Below are 20,733 nucleotides of genomic sequence, written 5' to 3'. Positions count from 1 at the left end.
AACACGATGAAACCAGCTAATATATATATTAGATATATATATATATATATATATATATATATATATATATATATATATATATATATATATATATATATATATACAGTGGAACCTTGACTTACGAGTTTAATTCGTTCCGTGACCGAGCTCGTAACTCAAATTGCTCGTATCTCAAATCAAATTTCCCCATTGAAATGCATTGAAATGCTATTAATCCGTTCCAGCCCGCCAAAAACCACACCAATTTTTTTTTAAATATACAGTATATATAAAAATATCTCGCGCTTTATATTTCACCTGTATGCAGCATACAAGTTGGCAGGATGGCCTGGACTGGAGGTACGCACACTTGACTCTAAAGTCTAAACTGTCCAGCCTGGGTTTGAATCCCGACCCAGCTATAACCTGTCATGGGTGAATCACAGGCAGGGTGATTCATCAATGTGTGTACCGCTAAACTGGGCGCCCCGTTTGCGTCCCATTAGTTGTTGGATGTTAAGGATCTCACCGTGTTTTCCACAAAGAGAAGGCGAGCTATCGCCGGCATTCTGAACAAGTTGTGGCCTGGCATGCTGTTCTCCTCTGCCGTTATATACGTCGTCCTCGGCACCTCGCTCATGTTTTTCGACGATTGCGTGTTTTATATCCAAGCACATCATCCTCTTCTTCTTCTCAGCACTGCACTTGCCACTCACTTTCTTAGGCCCCATGGTTAAAACTAAGAAATTTTCCGAAATAACCAAAATGCGAAAAAAAAAATGCAGCGCTGTACGACAGAGATACGTACTGTACGTGCACGGCAAGATAACCACGTGACCAGAACCCACCTGGCGGCGTGAACTCGAAATAACCAAAATGCGAAAAAAAAAATGCAGCGCTATACGACAGAGATACGTACTGTACGTGCACGGCAAGATAACCACGTGACCAGAACCCACCTGGCGGCGTGAACTCGAAATAACCAAAATGCGAAAAAAAAAATGCAGCGCTATACGACAGAGATACGTACTGTACGTGCACGGCAAGATAACCACGTGACCAGAACCCACCTGGCGGCGTGAACTCGAAATAACCAAAATGCGAAAAAAAAAAATGCAGCGCTATACGACAGAGATACGTACTGTACGTGCACGGCAAGATAACCACGTGACCGGGTGGCGAAAGCTCGTAACTCGGATCTCGGCTCGCATCTCAAAGCAATAAACCGCCCGAGCGACGGCTCGTATCTCGAAAAACTCGTAAGTTGGGGCACTCGTAAGTCAAGGTTCCACTGTATATATATATATATATATATATATATATATATATATATATATATATATATATATATATATATATATATATATATATTGTTGTGGTTTTAGAACCCTCAACTTGTAAATAATTATTTGTAAATATCCCATTATTAAAAGGTTAAAGGAAGCACCCCTAGTTAGTCCACAAGCAACACGTAGGCCACCATAGGACTTCAGTTATTTCATTATTATGTGTTTTAGATAAGGCCGTGTTTCCAATAGTTGAATCTGCGTTGCGTCGATCAAATAAGAGTAGGCCCATTTCATTTCGTCCATTTTGCGACCTCCCTCTCCAAGCAACGCCATTACGCGCCTTTGTTAGCAGCGTTCGCTGCCTTGAGCTGAAGCTCGCTCAAACGACGCCATAAGCCATGTGCTTAGGCCCGAGAAAGGGGGCGGAACGGCAAGAAGAAGGTGTGGCCACGTCATCCAGCCGTCAGAGGCGTGGCCGGTAAGCCCTCACCAGCCAACCAGGGCTGAGGTAACATCGCTGGCAGGCGTGGCTTTGTGGAGCGCGGAGTGATCGCGTGGCGCGTTATATAAGCGGGAACGCAAAGCCCTTTCAGAGGACTCTCGCGGAGCACTCGAGTGGAAGGTTGGCGGTAAAAAGGGCTGCGCACACGAACTTGGACTCTTTGATGAGAGAGCGCTGGTTGTACGAGACTTGCTGAAGAAGGGCGCGTTTGTATTCGAGAACATTGGAGAGGGTGCGTTTAGCACGACCGTACAAATATTACGTACGCAGGACACCAGTTTCCCCCGTTATATGAACTGTCCGCTCGCGTCCAACTACACGCGGAGCTGCCTGCCGGGTTCCGCCGCTGGACCGGAGCCTGGACTGGAGTCGACTGGCGCCTGGACCCTCTACCTGACCATCTACCAGCTACAATCCCCGTGTGAGTGTGTATGTTTGTCTGGTGTCTTAAGGATAAGACTGTTTTTAAGGCTGCCCTATGTTCTGCTTCTTCCTCTTCCTTTCTTGTATATTCCTTTTGTTTCCTCTTCTTTCTGTACATGTGTTAATAAACCCATCTTTGTTCTTCCTATACTCTGGTTTCCTCTCCATCCGATCGCATCCGTCCTTTCTATCATTGGGTAGGCGTGGCACGATTGAAACCGCTATAATCGGGTCTAGTCGCTTTGTTAATAGCTCGGATCGCGGATTGCTATCCACTCGGCATTTTCCAACATATCCGTGGTTCGAGCGGGAGTTATTCCCTCGTTTCCGGCCGGCGTTGGTACTTAGGTAGTAGTGAACCTACTAGAAAGTATATATATATATATATATATATATATATATTATTATAAGAGCAAACGTATATGGTTCGCTATGTATGTATGTATGTATGTATGTATGTATGTATGTATGTATGTATGTACAGTCACGTGAAAAAGTAAGTACACCCCATGTAAAGTTTTGACTTTTTCAACATATTTCAACATACAGCTATTTGATCTTCATTTCACCAATATTGACAGATAAAGGGAATATAATATAACAAATATCATGAAACATAAACATTTTGTAGTCCATTGTATAATTTAAATAAACATAAATGCAAATTTTGCATGTGGAAAAAATAAGTGGTACTCTAATGGGTGGTATTGCCCCCTTTGGCAGAAACAACCTCAAGTAGGCATTTCTTCTAACAGTCTACCAGTCTCTGACATCGACTGGGAGAAATTTTTGCCCACTCTTCCATGCAGAATTATTTCAGCTTTGCGATGTTTGAAGGGTTTCTTGCATGCACAGCTCGTTTCAAATCCCCGCACAACATCTCCATGGGATTTAGATCCGGGCTTTGACTTGGCCATTCCAGAACCCTCCATTTCTTTCTTTTCAGGCATTCCTTGGTGGATTTACTGGTATGTTTAGGGTCATTGTCATGTTGCAAGGTCCACCTTCGGTTGAGCTTCAACGTTCCGACAGATGGCCTCACATTATCCTCAAACACCCTCTGGTACAATTAAGAATTCAGAGTGGATTCTATGATGGTGAGCTGCCCAGGCCCTGATGCAGCAAAGCTGCCCCAAACCATAATATTTCCACCACCATGCTTTACAGTTGGTATCAGGTTATTGTGGTCAAATGCTGTCTTTGGTTTTCGCCAAACATGTCTTCTGGTACTGTGGCCAAATAGCTCTACCTTTGACTCATCTGTCCAGAGCACATTGTTCCAGAAGTGCTGGTCTTTGCCTAGGTGTTCATTGGCAAACTTTAGTCTTGCCCTGATGTTCTTTCTGGACAGCAAAGGTTTCCTCCTGGCACACCTCCCATGCAGATCAAATTTGTGCAGCCTCTTTCTAATGGTAGACTCGTGCACTTTGACATCAACAGTGGCAAGAGCTACCTGTAAGTCCCATGATGACATACTGGGGTTCTTCGAGACTCCTTTCAGCGTCTTGCGGTCTGCTCTCGGGCTGAACTTGCTGGGGCGGCCTGGCCTGAACAAGTTGGCAGTTGTTTGGAATCTTCTCCACTTGTAGATGATCTTCCGGACAGTCGAATGATTGATTTCAAATTGTTTGGAGATCTTTTTAAATCCCTTCCCAGTCTCGTAGGCATCTATAACCTTCTTTCTGAAGGATTCAGAGAGCTCTTTTGATCTAGGCATGGTGACGCCGCACACTTCAACAACAAAGAGCAAACCAAACGAAATGTCTGAGGTTTAAATAAGACAGGTTCCTCCAAGATCCTCTCTAACGATGTTCTAATCATTTGCACCTGAGCTTTTTTTTCTTTGTGAACTGAATCGAGGCTCGTGAAAGAGCTAACATTTATTTCACAAACAAATCAACCAGACAAACAAAATATATAAAAAGAGGGAGTGGAAGACAAGATGGGGAGAGAAGGGGAAGCACACAAACATAACATTTGAGAGCAGGGAGATGTGTGGGAGGGAGAGGGCTTGGGGGGAGGAGGCGTGGGAAGGGGGGGGGGGGAGCAGTATAAAACACAAGGACACCAAGGACTTCCAGGACAGAAGTTGGTATTTCAAAAAAGTAGATTTGGGGTGAAATTAGCAGGGGTAGAAAAGATCAAGGTTTTGGATGGGGGAAGATAAGAGATGGTGGTGAACAGCTGTTTTAAAGACCTGGATGGTGGAGTGTGATTGAAGAGAGTGAGGGAGTTTGTTCCAGAGGCGGGAGAAAAGAGGAATGAAGGAGTGAAGGTGAGCAGAGAGTCTTGATTTTGGCAGTTTAACCATAAGAGGGTTGCAGGCAGATCTTGTGCGACCTGTAGGAATATTTGCGGGACAGAGCCCAGAGAGAGCTGGGGGTGGGGGGGGGGAATGACAGAGAGGAGTCGGTAGAAGACGGAAAGACCACCAACCTGCCTGCGGTGAGTGAGTGAAAGGCCTTTGGAGTTAGCTTCATCGCGGGAGATTCCAATGATTCTGAACGCTTTGGTTTCAACAGCGTGAAGACGAGCTCGGTGTGAGGCAAGAGCACCAGCCCAAAGGGGAGAGCAGTATTCCATTGAGCTGCAGATGAAAGCCTTGTATGTGGTGAGGAGCTCAGGTGTGCCAAGGAAGGACTTCACACGACGGAGGATGCCCAGTCGGCGACTGGCTTTGGAGGCCAGATTTGAAATGTGGTTTTCCCAGGAAAGATCATGGCAGAGAGTGAGACCCAAAAGCTTGAGTGACAGAACTTCTTGGAGAGGATTATTCAGAAAGTGGATGGGAGGGTTATCCAGTCGGTCTTTTCGGAGAGACATCGTAAGAGTGTGAGATTAGTCAGGATTGAAAGACATGTTCCACTTGTTTGCCCAGTCTGTGATTTGGTCCAGGTCTGCAGAGAGTGAGGAGGCTGCAGACTGCCGATCTGAGGGATGAGGAATGGAGCGACAGAGAGTAGAGTCATCAGCAAAGAGATGAAGAGGATTTTCAAGAGAGACAGAGAGATCATTGATGAAGACCAGAAAAAGCTCAGGGCCCAGAACACTGCATTGGGGAACTCCAGCCTGAACAGGAAGAGGAGATGAGAGAAACCCATTCAGGGCCACACGTTGACTACGACTAGAGGGGAAGTCCGCCAGCCATGCGTGGAGATTTCCATGGATACCAAAGGAGGAGAGTTTGATGAGCAGAGCGGGGTGCCAGACAGCATCGAAGGCACGTGATATGTCAAGGGAGACAGCTCTAATTTCCTGTTTGGCATTGAGGACCTCCATCCATTGTTGAGAAAGCAGAAGCAGCATGTCCAGAGTGGAGTGACCAGGTCTGAAACCAAATTGATGATCAGAGATCAAGCCATTGGAGAAGAGGAAAGATTTCATATCTGAAGCAATGATGGATTCCATGACTTTGCTGATAATTGGGAGAAGGCTGATTGGTCTGTAGTTGCTAGGATCTGTTTTTGCACCTTTTTTGTGCAAAGCGGTGATGTTGGCTGATTTCCAAGCAGATGGCAGATGACCTTGAGCAAAAGAAAGAGTGAAGAGAACAGAGAGAGGGAGTGAAAGAGCGGAAGAACAGGATTTTAGGACTCGTGGGCTGATGCCATCAGGTCCAGTTGCAGAATCAGAGTCGAGAGTTGACAGAAACTTTTCCACCTTGTCAGGAGGAAAGGACACAGAGTCCAGGAGCAGCTGGGTACGACTGGGTACAGTGGGTACAGAGGGATGGGTTTGGGACACAAGATTTCGAGGCAAACACAGAGTTGAGGCATTCAGCTTTTTCACGTGCGGAGTCAGCCGTGTAGCCGTTTGAGGTGAGGGAGGGGATGGAGGGGGAACAAACACCAGAAACAGATTTGACCAGACGCCACCAGGATTTGGAAGAGGGAGACAGATAAGAGAGTTCGGTCTTGAGAACGGAGAGATATTGTTTCCTGGCTCTCCTGAGGGTGGACATACACTTGTTTCGGGCTTTGTGAAAGGAAATGAGATTTCCTTCCATTGGATTTGCTTTCCAGGAGACGAAAGCAAGTTGTTTCTGGGCAACAGCCTCACCACAAGATTCCGTGTACCATGGACGGGAGGAAGGGTATGACAACTGAAGACGAGATGGGATAAATCTGTGCATGAGAGAGAGCAATTTACTTTGGAAGAATTCCCAGGATGAGTTGATGTTAGAGGCGGTAGAGATGGGAGACCAATCCAGATGATTGGTGGCTGCTTGAAGACCGTGCCAGTTGGCCTGAGTGAAATGCCAGACTCGTCGACGCTGAGGAGGCTCTCTGAGAATGGTCAGAGAGATGTCCACTTTAACAAGCACATGATCAGATGAGCCGATTGGAGCAGAAGAAGAGCAGCAGACATTTTCAGGGAAGTTAGTCATAACCAAGTCCAGAAGAGAAGATGCTCCGTTGACTGAGATCCAGGTCGGGAAATTGACAGATTGTGTCAGTCACAGTGAGTCGCAGAAGTCCTCTGCTGAAGAGCCATGGCTGGTGAGAGAAGTACCCACACCCAGCCAACTGGCATGGTGACAATTGAAATAACCACATATGAGGAAGAGAGAGTTGGGATGGGTAGATAGAAGTTGGTCCATATTATCAGCCAGCGAGATGTAGATGGAGTCATCACTGTTTGGTGGACGGTACAACACACATATGAACAAAAGGTGGGAGCGAAGGGGAAGCCGTAGCCAAAGGTATTCCTGGGGGTGAGGTGGAGAGAGGGCAGTGCAGGGCGAGTGAGGAAGAGAGTTTTTTATAAAGATAGCAACCCCACCTCCAGGACGAGGCTCAGGTCTATCAAACCGGAGGAGGGAGTAACCTGGGAGAGATACCAAGGAATCAGAGACATCATGAAGTAGGAAAGTTTCTGTTAAGCAGATCACGTCTGGTTTGTCAGAAGCAACCTGTATGGAGAGATCAGTCAAGTTTGAGCGAAGGCCCCGGATGTTTGAGGTCCATACCGTTAATGAAGAGGAAGGGGGAGCATCGGATACAGAACAGGGGGGGGGGGGGGGGAGAGAGGTAGGGTAAGATGTGGAAGAGGAGGAAGAGGTAGGGAGAGCTGTTGAAGGTGCGTCAGAGATTTCAGAATAGCTTGGAGAAAGGGAAGAATGGGGCAGACAAAAGGTTTGATGGTGATTGGGTGAGGCACATTGAGGTGTTATTTGAGGAGGGGGAAGAGCGAGGCAGAAGGTTGGGGGAGATGAAGGTGAAAGTTGGAAGAAGCGGGGAGGACGCTTTGAGGAGGAGGGGTGATGGGGAAGTTTTGGAGGGGAGGGGTGATGGGGAAGTTTTGGAGGAGAGGGGTGATGGGGAAGTTTTGGAGGGAATGGGTGATGGGGAAGATTTGGAGGGGAGGGGCAAGGGGGAAGATTTGAAAGGGATGGGTGATGGGGAAGATTTGGAGGGGAGGGGCAAGGGGGAAGATTTGAAAGAGATGGGTGATGGGGAAGATTTGGAGGGGAGGGGCAAGGGGTAGATTTGGAGGGGGAGGGGTGATGGGGAAGTTTTGGAGGGGAGGAGTGATGGGGAAGATTTGGAGGGGAGGGTGAGATTGGATTTTCAAAAGTGTACGATTAATGGGAAACGAACATTTATTGCAAAATGAGTTTCTTGTTATATTATATTTGTTATATTATAATATAATATTTGTTATAGCATATATAAAACAAATATAAAAACATATAACAAAATATAAAATATAAAATATAAAAAGATAAAAATATTTGTTATATTATATCACCTTTATCTATCAATATTGTTGAAATGAAGATCAAATAGCTGTATGTTGAAATGTGTTGAAAAAGTCAAAACTTTACATGGGGTGTACTTACTTTTTCACGTGACAGTTTGTATGTATGTATGTATGTATGTTCATATGCGATGAAAACGTCTTCTTCTTCTTCTTCAAATAAAATTACCACCCTCTCAATTGCGGTTTTTTTGTTTTTTGTTTTTTTTTTGTATTCAGAGTCGAGGCTCGTGAAAGAGCTAACATTTATCAAACAAACAAATCAAACAAACAAGTAAACAAAGTATATAAAAATGGGAGCGGTCGACAAGATGGGGAGAGAAGGGGAGGAAGCACACAAACACAACATTTGAGGGCAGGGACATCGGGAGATGTGTGGGAGGCAGAGGGCCTGGGGGGAGGCAGGATAGGTATAAAACGCAAGGACACCAAGGACTTCCAGGAAAGAAGACAAAAGTCACCTCAAAAAAGTGGATTTGGGGTGAAATTAGTGGGGGTAGAAAAGATCAAGGTTTTGGATTGGGGAAGATAAGAGATGGTGGTGAACAGCCGTTTTAAAGACCTGGAGGGAGGAGTGGGATTGAAGAGAGTGAGAGAGTTTGTTCCAGAGGCGGGAGAAAAGAGGAATGAAGGAGTGAAGGTGAGCAGAGTCTTGATTTTGGCAGTTTAACCATAAGAGGGTTGCAGGCAGATCTTGTGTGACCTGCAGGAATATTTGGGGGACAGAGCCCAGAGAGAGCTGGGGGAGCAAGGCCGGAGAGGAGTCGGTAGAAGACGGAAAGACCACCAACCTGCCTGCGGTGAGTAAGTGAAAGGCCCTCGGAGATAGCGTCATCGCGGGAGATTCCAATGATTCTGAACGCTTTGGTTTCAACAGCGTGAAGACGAGCTAGGTGTGAGGCAGGAGCACCAGCCCAGAGGGGAGAGCAGTATTCCATTGAGCTGCAGATGAAAGCCTTGTATGTGGTGAGGAGCTCAGGTGTGCCAAGGAAGGACTTCGCACGACGGAGGATGCCCAGTCGGCCACTGGCTTTGGAGGCCAGCTTGGAAATGTGGTTTTCCCAGGAAAGATCATGGCAGATCGTGAGACCAAAAAGCTTGAGTGACAGAACTTCTTGGAGAGGATTATTCAGAAAGTAGATGGGAGGGTTGTCCAGTCGGTCTTTTCGGAGACATCGTAAGAGTGTGAGATTTGTTAGGATTGAAAGACATGTTTCACTTGTTTGCCCAGTCTGTGATTTTGTCCAGGTCTGCAGAGAGTGAGGAGGCTGCAGACTGCCGATCTGAGGGATGAGGAATGGAGCGGCAGAGAGTGGAGTCATCAGCAAAGAGATGGAGAGGATTTTCAAGAGAGTCAGAGAGATCATTGATGAAGACCAGAAAAAGCACAGGGCCCAGAACACTGCCTTGGGGAACTCCAGCCTGAACAGGAAGAGGAGATGAGAGAAACCCATTCAGGGCCACACGTTGACTACGACGAGAGAGGAAGTCCACCAGCCATGCGTGGAGATTTCCATGGATACCAAAGGAGGAGAGTTTGGTGAGCAGAGCGGGGTGCCAGACCGTATCGAAGGCACGTGATATGTCGAGGGAGACAGCTCTAATTTCCTGTTTGGCATTGAGGACCTCCATCCATTGTTGAGACAGCAGAAGCAGCATGTCCAGAGTAGAGTGACCTGGTCTGAAACCAAATTGATGATCAGAGATCAAGCCATTGGGGAAGAGGAAAGATTTCATATCCGAAGCAATGATGGATTCCATGACTTTTCTGATAATTGGGAGAAGGCTGATTGGTCTGTAGTTGCTAGGATCTGTTTTTGCACCTTTTTTGTGCAAAGCGGTGATGTTGGCTGATTTCCAAGCAGATGGCAGTTGACCTTGATCAAAAGAGAGGGTGAAGAGAACAGAGAGAGGGAGTGAAAGAGCGGAAGAACAGGATTTTAGGACCCGTGGGCTGATGCCGTCAGGTCCAGTTGCAGAATCAGAGTCGAGGGTTGACAGAAACTTTTCCACCTTGTCAGGAGGAAAGGACACGGAGTCCAGGAGCAGCTGGGTACGACTGGGTACAGAGAGAGTTGGGTTTGGGACACAAGATTTAGAGGCAAACACAGAGTTGAGGCATTCAGCTTTTTCACGTGCGGAGTCAGCTGTGTAGCCGTTTGAGGTAAGGGATGGGATGGAGGGGGAACAAACACCAGAAACAGATTTGACCAGACGCCACCAGGATTTGGAAGAGGGAGACAGATAAGAGAGTTCGGTCTTGAGAACGGAGAGATATTGTTTCCTGGCTCTCCTGAGGGTGGACACACACTTGTTTCGGTCTTTGTGAAAGGAAATGAGATTTCCTTCCGTTGGATTTGCTTTCCAGGAGACGAAGGCAAGTTGTTTCTGGGCAACAGCCTCACCACAAGATTCCGTGTACCATGGACGGGAGGAAGGGTATGACAACTGAAGACGAGATGGGATAAATCTGTGCATGAGAGAGAGCAATTTACTTTGGAAGAATTCCCAGGATGAGTTGATGTCAGAGGTGGTGGAGATGGGAGACCAGTCCAGATGATTGATGGCTGCTTGAAGACCGTGCCAGTTGGCCTGAGTGAAATGCCAGACTCGTCGACGCTGAGGAGGCTCCCTGAGAATGGTCAGAGAGATGTCCACTTTAACAAGCACATGATCAGATGAGCCGATTGGAGCAGAAGAAGAGCAGCAGACATTTTCAGGGAAGTTAGTCATAACCAAGTCCAGAAGAGAAGAGGCTCCGTTGACTGAGATCCGGGTCGGGAAATTGACAGATTGTGTCAGTCCCAGTGAGTCGCAGAAGTCCTTTGCTGAGGAGCCATGGCTGGTGAGAGAGGTACCCACACCCAGCCAACTGGCATGGTGACAATTGAAATCACCACATATGAGGAAGAGAGAGTTAGGATAAGTAGACAGAAGTTGGTCCATATTATCAGACAGCGAGATGTAGATGGACTCATCACTGTTTGGTGGACGGTACAACACACATATGAACAACAGGTGGGAGCGAAGGGGAAGCCGTAGCCAGAGGTATTCCTGGGGGTGAGGTGGAGAGTGCAGTGCAGGGCGAGTGAGGAAGAGAGTTTTTGATAAAGATAGCAACCCCACCTCCAGGACGAGGCTCAGGTCTATCATACCGGAGGAGGGAGTAACCCAGGAGAGATACTAAGGAATCAGAGATATCATGAAGGAGGAAACTTTCTGTTGAGCAGATCACGTCTGGTTTGACAGAAGCAACCTGTATGGAGAGATCAGTTGAGTTTGAATGAAGGCCCCGGATGTTTGAGGTCCATACCGTTAATGAAGAGGAAGGGGGAGCATCGGATACAGAGGAAGGGGAAGCATCGGATACAGAACAGGGGGGAGGAGGGGTAGGGTAAGATGTGGAAGAGGTGGAAGAGGTAGGGAGAGCTGTTGAAGGTGTGTCAGAGATTTCAGAATAGCTCGGAGAAAGGGAAGGATGGGGCAGACAAAAGGTTTGATGGTGATTGGGTGAGGCACAATGTGGTGTTATTTGAGGAGGGGGAAGAGCGAGGCAGAAGGTTGGGGGAGATGGAGGTGAGAGTTGGAAGAGGGAAGAAGTGGGGAGGATGCTTTGAGGAGGGGGAGTGAGGGTGGAAATTGAGAAGAAATGAGGGTGGGGAGATTTGAAGGGGAGGGGCAAGGGGGGAGTTTAGGAGGGAAGGGACAAGGGGAGGGATTTGAAAGGGATGGGATATGGGGGAGATTTGGAGGGGAGGGGTGAGGGGGGAGTCAAGGAGGGGAGGGGCGAGGGGGAGTCTTGGAGGGGAGGGGTGTGGGGGGAGTTTAGGAGAGAAAGGGAAAGGGGGAAGATTTGAAAGGGATGGGTGATGGGGAGGATTAGGAGGGGAGTGGCAAGGGGGAAGATTTGGAGGGGAGGGGTGATGGGGAAGATTTGGATGGGAGGGGTTATGGGGAAGATTTGGATGGGAGGGGTGAGATTGTATTTTAGAAAGTGTACGATTAATAGGAAACGAACATTTATTGCAAAATGAGTTTCTTGTGACCTTCGAGTCAAAAATACGTTTGAGGACGCTGGAGGGAGGATGGAGTGCAGGAGAGTTTAGGGAATGTAGAAAAGAGGCACTGAAAGAGAAGGAATTTTTTTTTGGGATGGATAGATTTGGTGAGCAAGTCGAAAGCAACCTTTTAAAGAAGAAGAAGAAAAAGGTGTTTTCATATATGACGGAATGCAGAACTTGAGGGGAAAGTGTAAACATTATATTTATGAGGTTAATAACATTGAACGTTAACAGTGAACAGTCATAACTGTTATTACAGTAACAGTAATAACAGTGAACGTCGTTCGAAGAACGAATGAACGAATAAGAACGAATAAACGAATGAGAACAAAGAATAAGAACAGAGAAGGAAATGTTTTTTTTTGTTTGTTTGTTTTTTTGAGTTGATTTTAAACAAGGAAGTAGGCTTTGGGGTGAAAAGACTGGGAAAAGCAGAGAACGAAAGTTATTGGAGCACAAAAGACGGACCGCTGAGAGGAAAACAAAGCCTCAAGGTTGTACACTGTACAAGGCCTCAAAAGACACAGCACGATTTAACACGATTTTCTATACAGGTACGAAAGATTTGCACCGAAAATCTACCTCGGGACACACGATACGTACAACACCATAAAATAAATACAGTTATAACGAAAATACAAATGGGAACAATTACTTAACTTCGATTTCGATGGAGAGTGTGGACAGCTGCGAATAAACGAAAACCTCGCCGGCAAGACCGGAAGCGGAGGCGCTTGGGTCTTCGGGTCTTCGGGGTCTCAGCGTTAGGACTGCTGAGACCCCTCAGACCTTTGATGACCCTTTAATTTCCCCAAGACCCTTCAGATCACCAAGACCCCTGAAGACCCAAAATACCCTGAAGACCCCACAAAGACACCAAAGAGCCAAAATACCCTTCAAGGCCCTGAGGCCTTGTGTCTGTTTGTCTTTCTGTGTGATTAATTTTCGCTCTTTCACGAGCCTCGATCTTGTATACAAAAAAAAAAAAAAAAAAAAAAAAAAAGGCCCTGAGGCTCAAAAAGACCCTGAATACCCAAAGACCCTGAATACTTCGAATACCCCCAATACCCAAAACACCCCGAAGACCCAAAACACCCCCAAGACCCAAAACACCCCCAAGACCCAAAACACCCCGAAGACCCAAAACACCCCCAAGACCCAAAACACCCCGAAGACCCAAAACACCCCCAAGACCCAAAACACCCCCAAGACCCAAAACACCCCCAAGACCCAAAACACCCCCAAGACCCAAAACACCCCCAAGACCCAAAACACCCCCAAGACCCAAAACACCCCCAAGACCCAAAACACCCCCAAGACCCAAAACACCCCCAAGACCCAAAACACCCCCAAGACCCAAAACACCCCCAAGACCCAAAACACCCCCAAGACCCAAAACACCCCCAAGACCCAAAACACCCCCAAGACCCAAAACACCCCCAAGACCCAAAACACCCCCAAGACCCAAAACACCCCCAAGACCCAAAACACCCCCAAGACCCAAAACACCCCCAAGACCCAAAACACCCCCAAGACCCAAAACACCCCCAAGACCCAAAACACCCCCAAGACCCAAAACACCCCCAAGACCCAAAACACCCCCAAGACCCAAAACACCCCCAAGACCCAAAACACCCCCAAGACCCAAAACACCCCCAAGACCCAAAACACCCCCAAGACCCAAAACACCCCCAAGACCCAAAACACCCCCAAGACCCAAAACACCCCCAAGACCCAAAACACCCCCAAGACCCAAAACACCCCCAAGACCTTGGATATGACTTCCGGGTTCGGTTGCGAGAGGACGCTGGCGTTGCATATTCGCCGCTTCTCCGACTGGATGGATGTACAGGGTCTGCTTCTACCTTTCTGACCTGACATCTCACACCTGTCCTGCCTTTTCACACCCGCACGTGCCGCGTGTTCTCCGGCTGGATAACGGAATCTGCTTTTGATGGTACGGAATACGGAATTCGAAAGGCCCGCTCCCGTTGATTGTGGCCGTGGCCTTGTTTGCCGGTGGCCTTGTGGCCTTGTTTGCCGCTGTGGTCTTGATTAGCGGCTGCAGTCGTTTGCCGCTGTGGTCTTGATTAGCGGCTGCAGTCGTTTGCCGCTGCGTTTGCCGCTTTGCCTCCTCGACCTTGGCCTCGTACTCGTCCCTTCGCTCCTGCCTGGCATGGCTCTGAAGTACTCCGCCGCAAGGCTTCTTCTGCTCAATACCCGCTCCACCCCATCATGCATCTCTGCCATCAAATCAAATGGACTCCTCCGACGACCCAGGTACATTCACCGTGGCTCCGGTCGCAAGTTTGTTTATTTGCAATCAGGTCACTCCATCCCCGTCCTCTGGTCGGCTCAGCGCACTCTCACTCTTCGTCCCAGCGCACCTGGTCACAGCAACCCACACGATCGCACCTCTTGCCTACGAACCCTGGCTAAATCACCTGAATTCATCCCTGCTGTTCAAAACAACATCAAGCTCACCCTGTTCAACACCCGGTCCCTCAACAATAAATGCCTCATCCTGAACGAATACATCCTGGATAACAAACTGGACTTTCTCTGTCTCACCGAAACCTGGCAACAACCTCTGGACTACTACACACTCAACCTCACCACACCCAATGGATATTCCTACGTCAATAAACCACGCTCGGAGGGCCGAGGTGGTGGAATTGCCGTTATCCACCGTCAAGACATCAAGACCAACCTCATCTCCATCTCATCTGCTCCATCATTTGAACACCTGGCTTTAAAACTCTCTGGTCACACGCAGTCAGTCATGGCTGTCGTCTACCGCCCTCCCAAACCACACCCATCATTCCTGTCTGACTTCTCCTACTTTCTGACCCAGCTATGTTCCCTCTCCCCCTCAATCCTCCTCCTTGGTGATTTCAATATCCACATGGACTCCACTGACTCCACAATAACCACTGACTTCACTGATTTACTCACCTGCTTTAACCTCACTCAACATGTCGACTTTCCTACCCATATCCGTGGTCACATTTTGGACCTTGTCTGCTCCACTGGATTAAATTTGCACCATCTCTATGGCTCCGACCTCACCCTCTCTGACCACTTAGCCATCACTCTGACCATCAACATCCCCGCCCCAACACCAAGGCATTATCGCACAATCAACTTCCGTAAGCTAAACGCTCTTTCACCTACCTCATTCTCATCCACCCTCTCTGAAAAAATGTCCACTTCTCCCTTCATTGACCTCCACACCCCTTCCGACCTCACTGACTACTACAACCACACTCTCTCCTCCTGCCTTGACCAGCTTGCGCCTGTAAAAACCAAAACAGTTTCTTTCACCCATTCTGCTCCCTGAACCCCTGAACTCCTGGTTTACCCCTGAACTCCACCTGATGAAAACTCGTGCTCGCCAACTTGAAAGACTCCGCAATAAAACGGGTCTCACAGTTCACTCCCAAGCCTACAAGGACCACATACAACACTACAAAGATGCCCTCTCCCGCGCCCGCTCTGCCTACTACTCTCAAATTATCCACTCTGGCTCCGGAAACCCAAAAGCACTCTTCTCGACAATAAACAAACTCCTCCGCCCCCTGAACACCACCACCCAGTCATTCACAGTAGACAACTGCATCTCCTTCCTCTCTTTCTTCCAACGCAAAATTGACAACATCTACAACAGCTTGACCACCGCCGCACCCGCTCCCCCTCCAACCACCTGCCCCCCCTTGTCCTGCCATCCCCTGTCTCGGTTCTCCCCAATCTCTCCTACTGACCTCTCTGAACTCCTCATAGGAATGAAAACTGCCACCTGCACTCTTGACCCCATCCCCTCCAGCTTTGTCAAAGCCTCCCTCCCTGCTCTCTCTCCACTTATCATTGCAACAATAAACTCCTCCCTGTCTACAGGCATCGTCCCACCTTCCCTCAAAATTGCTGCTGTTACCCCCATTCTAAAAAAACCTGGTCTAAACCCTGACACCCTAAACAACTTCAGACCCATCTCCAACCTACCCTTTCTGTCAAAAGTTTTGGAACGCGCTGTAGCCACTCAACTCAAACATCATCTCTCTGCCAATAACTTGTATGAAACATTCCAATCCGGATTCCGCTCCAACCACAGTACTGAAACTGCTCTCCTCAAAATCACCAACGACCTTCTCCTCTCCTCTGACGCTGGCAACCTCAACATTCTCGTCCTCCTCGACCTCAGCGCTGCCTTTGACACCATCGATCACACTATCCTCCTCACCCGACTTGAATCCACCTTTAACGTCACCGGCACTGCCCTCTCTTGGATTAAATCATACCTCTCTGACAGATGCCAGTTCATCTCCATCAATAACTGCAAATCCCCCACTGCTCCCCTCCCCCAAGGTGTCCCCCAAGGTTCAGTTCTTGGCCCCCTCCTCTTCATCCTTTACCTGTCCCCGCTCGGTCACTTAATCCGCCGTCATGGTCTCCAATTCCACTGCTTCGCCGATGACATCCAGCTTTTCATCTCCACCAAGTCCGTCTCCACCGACACCCACTCTATCCTGACAAACTGCATCACTGAAATAAAATCCTGGCTTCAAATCAACTTCCTCAAGCTTAACTGTGATAAATCTGAAATAATCATCATTGGCCCAAAAACGCTCACAAAATCCACCCATAACTTTGCCCTCAACATCGACGGTATCCCAGTATCCACCTCCCCTCACATCCGGAATCTTGGCGTCATCTTTGACCAAACCCTTTCCTTCGACAAATACACTAAACAGATCACAAAGTCAGCCTTCTTTCACCTGAAAAACATTGCCCGTCTCCGCTCATCCCTCTCCTCCACGGCTGCAGAAACCCTCATCCACGCCTTCATCACCTCCCGTCTGGACTACTGCAATAGCCTCCTCTATGGTTCACCCTCAAAAATCACCAATAAACTCCAATACATTCAGAACTCCGCTGCCCGTCTACTCACTCATTCCCGGACCCGTGACCACATCACCCCCGTCCTTTACAAGCTTCACTGGCTCCCCATCCCCCAGAGAATCCAGTACAAAATCCTCCTCTTGACATACAAAGCCCTCCATAACCTGGCCCCATCCTACCTGGCTGACCTCCTCTCCAGACACACTCCCACCCGCAACCTCCGCTCTGCTGGTACCAACCTCCTGACCCCCTCCATCCGGACCAAATTCAGATCCTGGGGGGACAGGGCCTTCTCCATCGCTGCTCCCACCCTCTGGAACTCACTACCTCACACCATCAGAGACTCCTCCTCACTCACCACATTCAAAACATCACTAAAGACCCACCTGTTCAACGCTGCATTCAACATTCAACCCACAGCATTTAACCCCTGACTATCTCTTCTCCTTCTCCCTCCTTTTGCTTTAAATATTTCCCTATTGATTCTTGTCTTGTCTTTTTGATTCTTGTCTTATATATATGCCGTATATCGCTGCTGTTTGTTTTCTTGATTCTTGTCTTTTTGCAATTGTTGTTTTCATGTATTGTTATGCATTATGTTTTCCACTCTGTCAAAGCGCCTTTGGGCTTCTGGAAAAGCGCTATACAAAATAAATGAATTATTATTATTATTATTATTATTATAAGACCCAAAACACCCCCAAGACCCAAAACACCCCCAAGACCCAAAACACCCCCAAGACCCAAAACACCCCCAAGACCCAAAACACCCCCAAGACCCAAAACACCCCCAAGACCCAAAACACCCCCAAGACCCAAAACACCCCCAAGACCCAAAACACCCCCAAGACCCAAAACACCCCCAAGACCCAAAACACCCCCAAGACCCAAAACACCCCCAAGACCCAAAACACCCCCAAGACCCAAAACACCCCCAAGACCCAAAACACCCCCAAGACCCAAAACACCCCCAAGACCCAAAACACCCCCAAGACCCAAAACACCCCCAAGACCCAAAACACCCCCAAGACCCAAAACACCCCCAAGACCCAAAACACCCCCAAGACCCAAAACACCCCCAAGACCCAAAACACCCCCAAGACCCAAAACACCCCCAAGACCCAAAACACCCCCAAGACCCAAAACACCCCCAAGACCCAAAACACCCCCAAGACCCAAAACACCCCCAAGACCCAAAACACCCCCAAGACCCAAAACACCCCCAAGACCCAAAACACCCCCAAGACCCAAAACACCCCCAAGACCCAAAACACCCCCAAGACCCAAAACACCCCCAAGACCCAAAACACCCCCAAGACCCAAAACACCCCCAAGACCCAAAACACCCCCAAGACCCAAAACACCCCCAAGACCCAAAACACCCCCAAGACCCAAAACACCCCCAAGACCCAAAACACCCCCAAGACCCAAAACACCCCCAAGACCCAAAACACCCCCAAGACCCAAAACACCCCCAAGACCCAAAACACCCCCAAGACCCAAAACACCCCCAAGACCCAAAACACCCCCAAGACCCAAAACACCCCCAAGACCCAAAACACCCCCAAGACCCAAAACACCCCCAAGACCCAAAACACCCCCAAGACCCAAAACACCCCCAAGACCCAAAACACCCCCAAGACCCAAAACACCCCCAAGACCCAAAACACCCCCAAGACCCAAAACACCCCCAAGACCCAAAACACCCCCAAGACCCAAAACACCCCCAAGACCCAAAACACCCCCAAGACCCAAAACACCCCCAAGACCCAAAACACCCCCAAGACCCAAAACACCCCCAAGACCCAAAACACCCCCAAGACCCAAAACACCCCCAAGACACAAAACACCCCCAAGACCCAAAACACCCCCAAGACACAAAACACCCCCAAGACCCAAAACACCCCCAAGACCCAAAACACCCCCAAGACACAAAACACCCCCAAGACCCAAAACACCCCCAAGACACAAAACACCCCCAAGACCCAAAACACCCCCAAGACCCAAAACACCCCCAAGACACAAAACACCCCCAAGACCCAAAACACCCCCAAGACCCAAAACACCCCCAAGACCCAAAACACCCCCAAGACCCAAAACACCCCCAAGACCCAAAACACCCCCAAGACCCAAAACACCCCCAAGACCCAAAACACCCCCAAGACCCAAAACACCCCCAAGACCCAAAACACCCCCAAGACCCAAAACACCCCCAAGACACAAAACACCCCCAAGACCCAAAACACCCCCAAGACACAAAACACCCCCAAGACCCAAAACACCCCCAAGACCCAAAACACCCCCAAGACACAAAACACCCCCAAGACCCAAAACACCCCCAAGACACAAAACACCCCAAATACACAAAACACCCCGAAGACACAAAACACCCCGAGGACCCAAAAGACCCCAAAGACCAAAGACACCCTGAAGACCCAAAACACCACGAAGACCCAAAACACCACGAAGACCCAAAACACCACGAAGACCCAAAAGACCCCGAAAACCAAAGAGACCCTGAAGACCCAAAATACCCCGAAGACCCAAAGACCCTTCAAAACCAAGAACCAAAAGAACCTTAAGACCCAAAAGCCCATGAAGACCCCGAAGACCCAAAATACACCAAAGTCTCACCACCTAGCCTATAACTTTCCCGACATTTTTAGTTCTTTTTGAATGAATTTGCCACTATAATTCAGCGTTTACTCGTGGACGTAGAAGATCGACTACTATAATTCAGCTCAGCTTTTAATTGCGAAATGGGCCCAGCCCAGCCAAAGCTGCCTCGACTGGCCTCAGAACCTAGCCTATAACCTTCCCGGGGCCCGTCCCGACATTTTCAGTTCTTTTTGAATGAATTTACTACTATAATTCAGCTTTTACTCGTGGCCGTAGAAGATTGACTACTATAATTCAGCTCAGCTTTTAATTGCGAAATGGGCGAAGCCCGACCAAAGCGGCCTCGGCCGGCCTCGCCACATAGCCTATAACCTTCCCGGGGCTCGTCCCAACATTTTTAGTTCTTTTTGAATGAATTTACTACTATAATTCAGATTTTACTCGCGGCCGTATAAGATTGATTACTATAATTCAGCTCAGCTTTTAATTGCGAAATGGGCCCAGCCCGTCCGAGGCGGCCTCGCCACCTCACCAATAACCTTCCCGGGGCCCGTCCTGACATTTTTAGTTCTTTTTGAATGAATACTACTATAATTCAGCTTTTACTCGCGGCCATAGAAGATTGACTACTATAATTCAGCTCAGCTTTTAATTGCAAAATGGGCCCAGCCCGGCCAAAGCGGCCTCGCCACTTTGCCTATAACCTTCCCGGGGCCCGTCCTGACATTTTTAGTTATTTTTGAATGAATACTACTCCTATAATTCAGCTTTTACTCGCGGCCGTATAAGATTGATTACTATAATTCAGCTCAGCTTTTAATTGTGAAATGGGCCCAGCCCATCCGAGGCGGCCTCGACCAGCCTCGCCACCTAGCCTATAACCTTCCCGGGGACCGTCTCGACATTTTTAGTTCTTTTTGAAAGACTACTACTGCTATAATTCAGCTTTTACTCGCGGCCGTAGAAGATTGACTACTATAATTCAGCTATTTTTTTTTTTTTTTTTTTTTTTTTTTGTATACAAGATCGAGGCTCGTGAAAGAGCGAACATTAATCACACAGAAAGACAAACCGACACATAAAACATATAACATAGGGAGCGGTAGACAAGATGGGGAGAGAGGGGGAAGGACACAAACACAACATTTGAGAGCAGGGACCGAGAGACATGGAGACATCGAGAGATCTGAGAGAGGGCGAGGGC

General features: G+C 48.2%; 1 protein-coding gene and 1 long non-coding RNA gene across 3 annotated transcripts in view; one reads left to right on the top strand and one right to left on the bottom strand.

Moving 5' to 3' along the window:
- The window catches only part of VPS16 (VPS16 core subunit of CORVET and HOPS complexes), a 157,291-nt gene that overhangs the window by 72,050 nt on the left and 64,508 nt on the right, over positions 1 to 20,733 (bottom strand). The gene's annotated exons all lie outside the window — the stretch shown is intronic.
- The window catches only part of LOC144893318 (uncharacterized), a 109,961-nt gene that overhangs the window by 77,364 nt on the left and 11,864 nt on the right, over positions 1 to 20,733 (top strand). The window lies entirely within an intron of this gene.

The sequence above is a fragment of the Myxine glutinosa genome, chromosome 8, assembly GCF_964187855.1.
Source record: "Myxine glutinosa chromosome 8, kmMyxGlut1.1, whole genome shotgun sequence".
Lineage (NCBI taxonomy): Eukaryota > Metazoa > Chordata > Myxini > Myxiniformes > Myxinidae > Myxine > Myxine glutinosa.
This window is presented reverse-complemented; position numbering and strand designations above follow the sequence as displayed.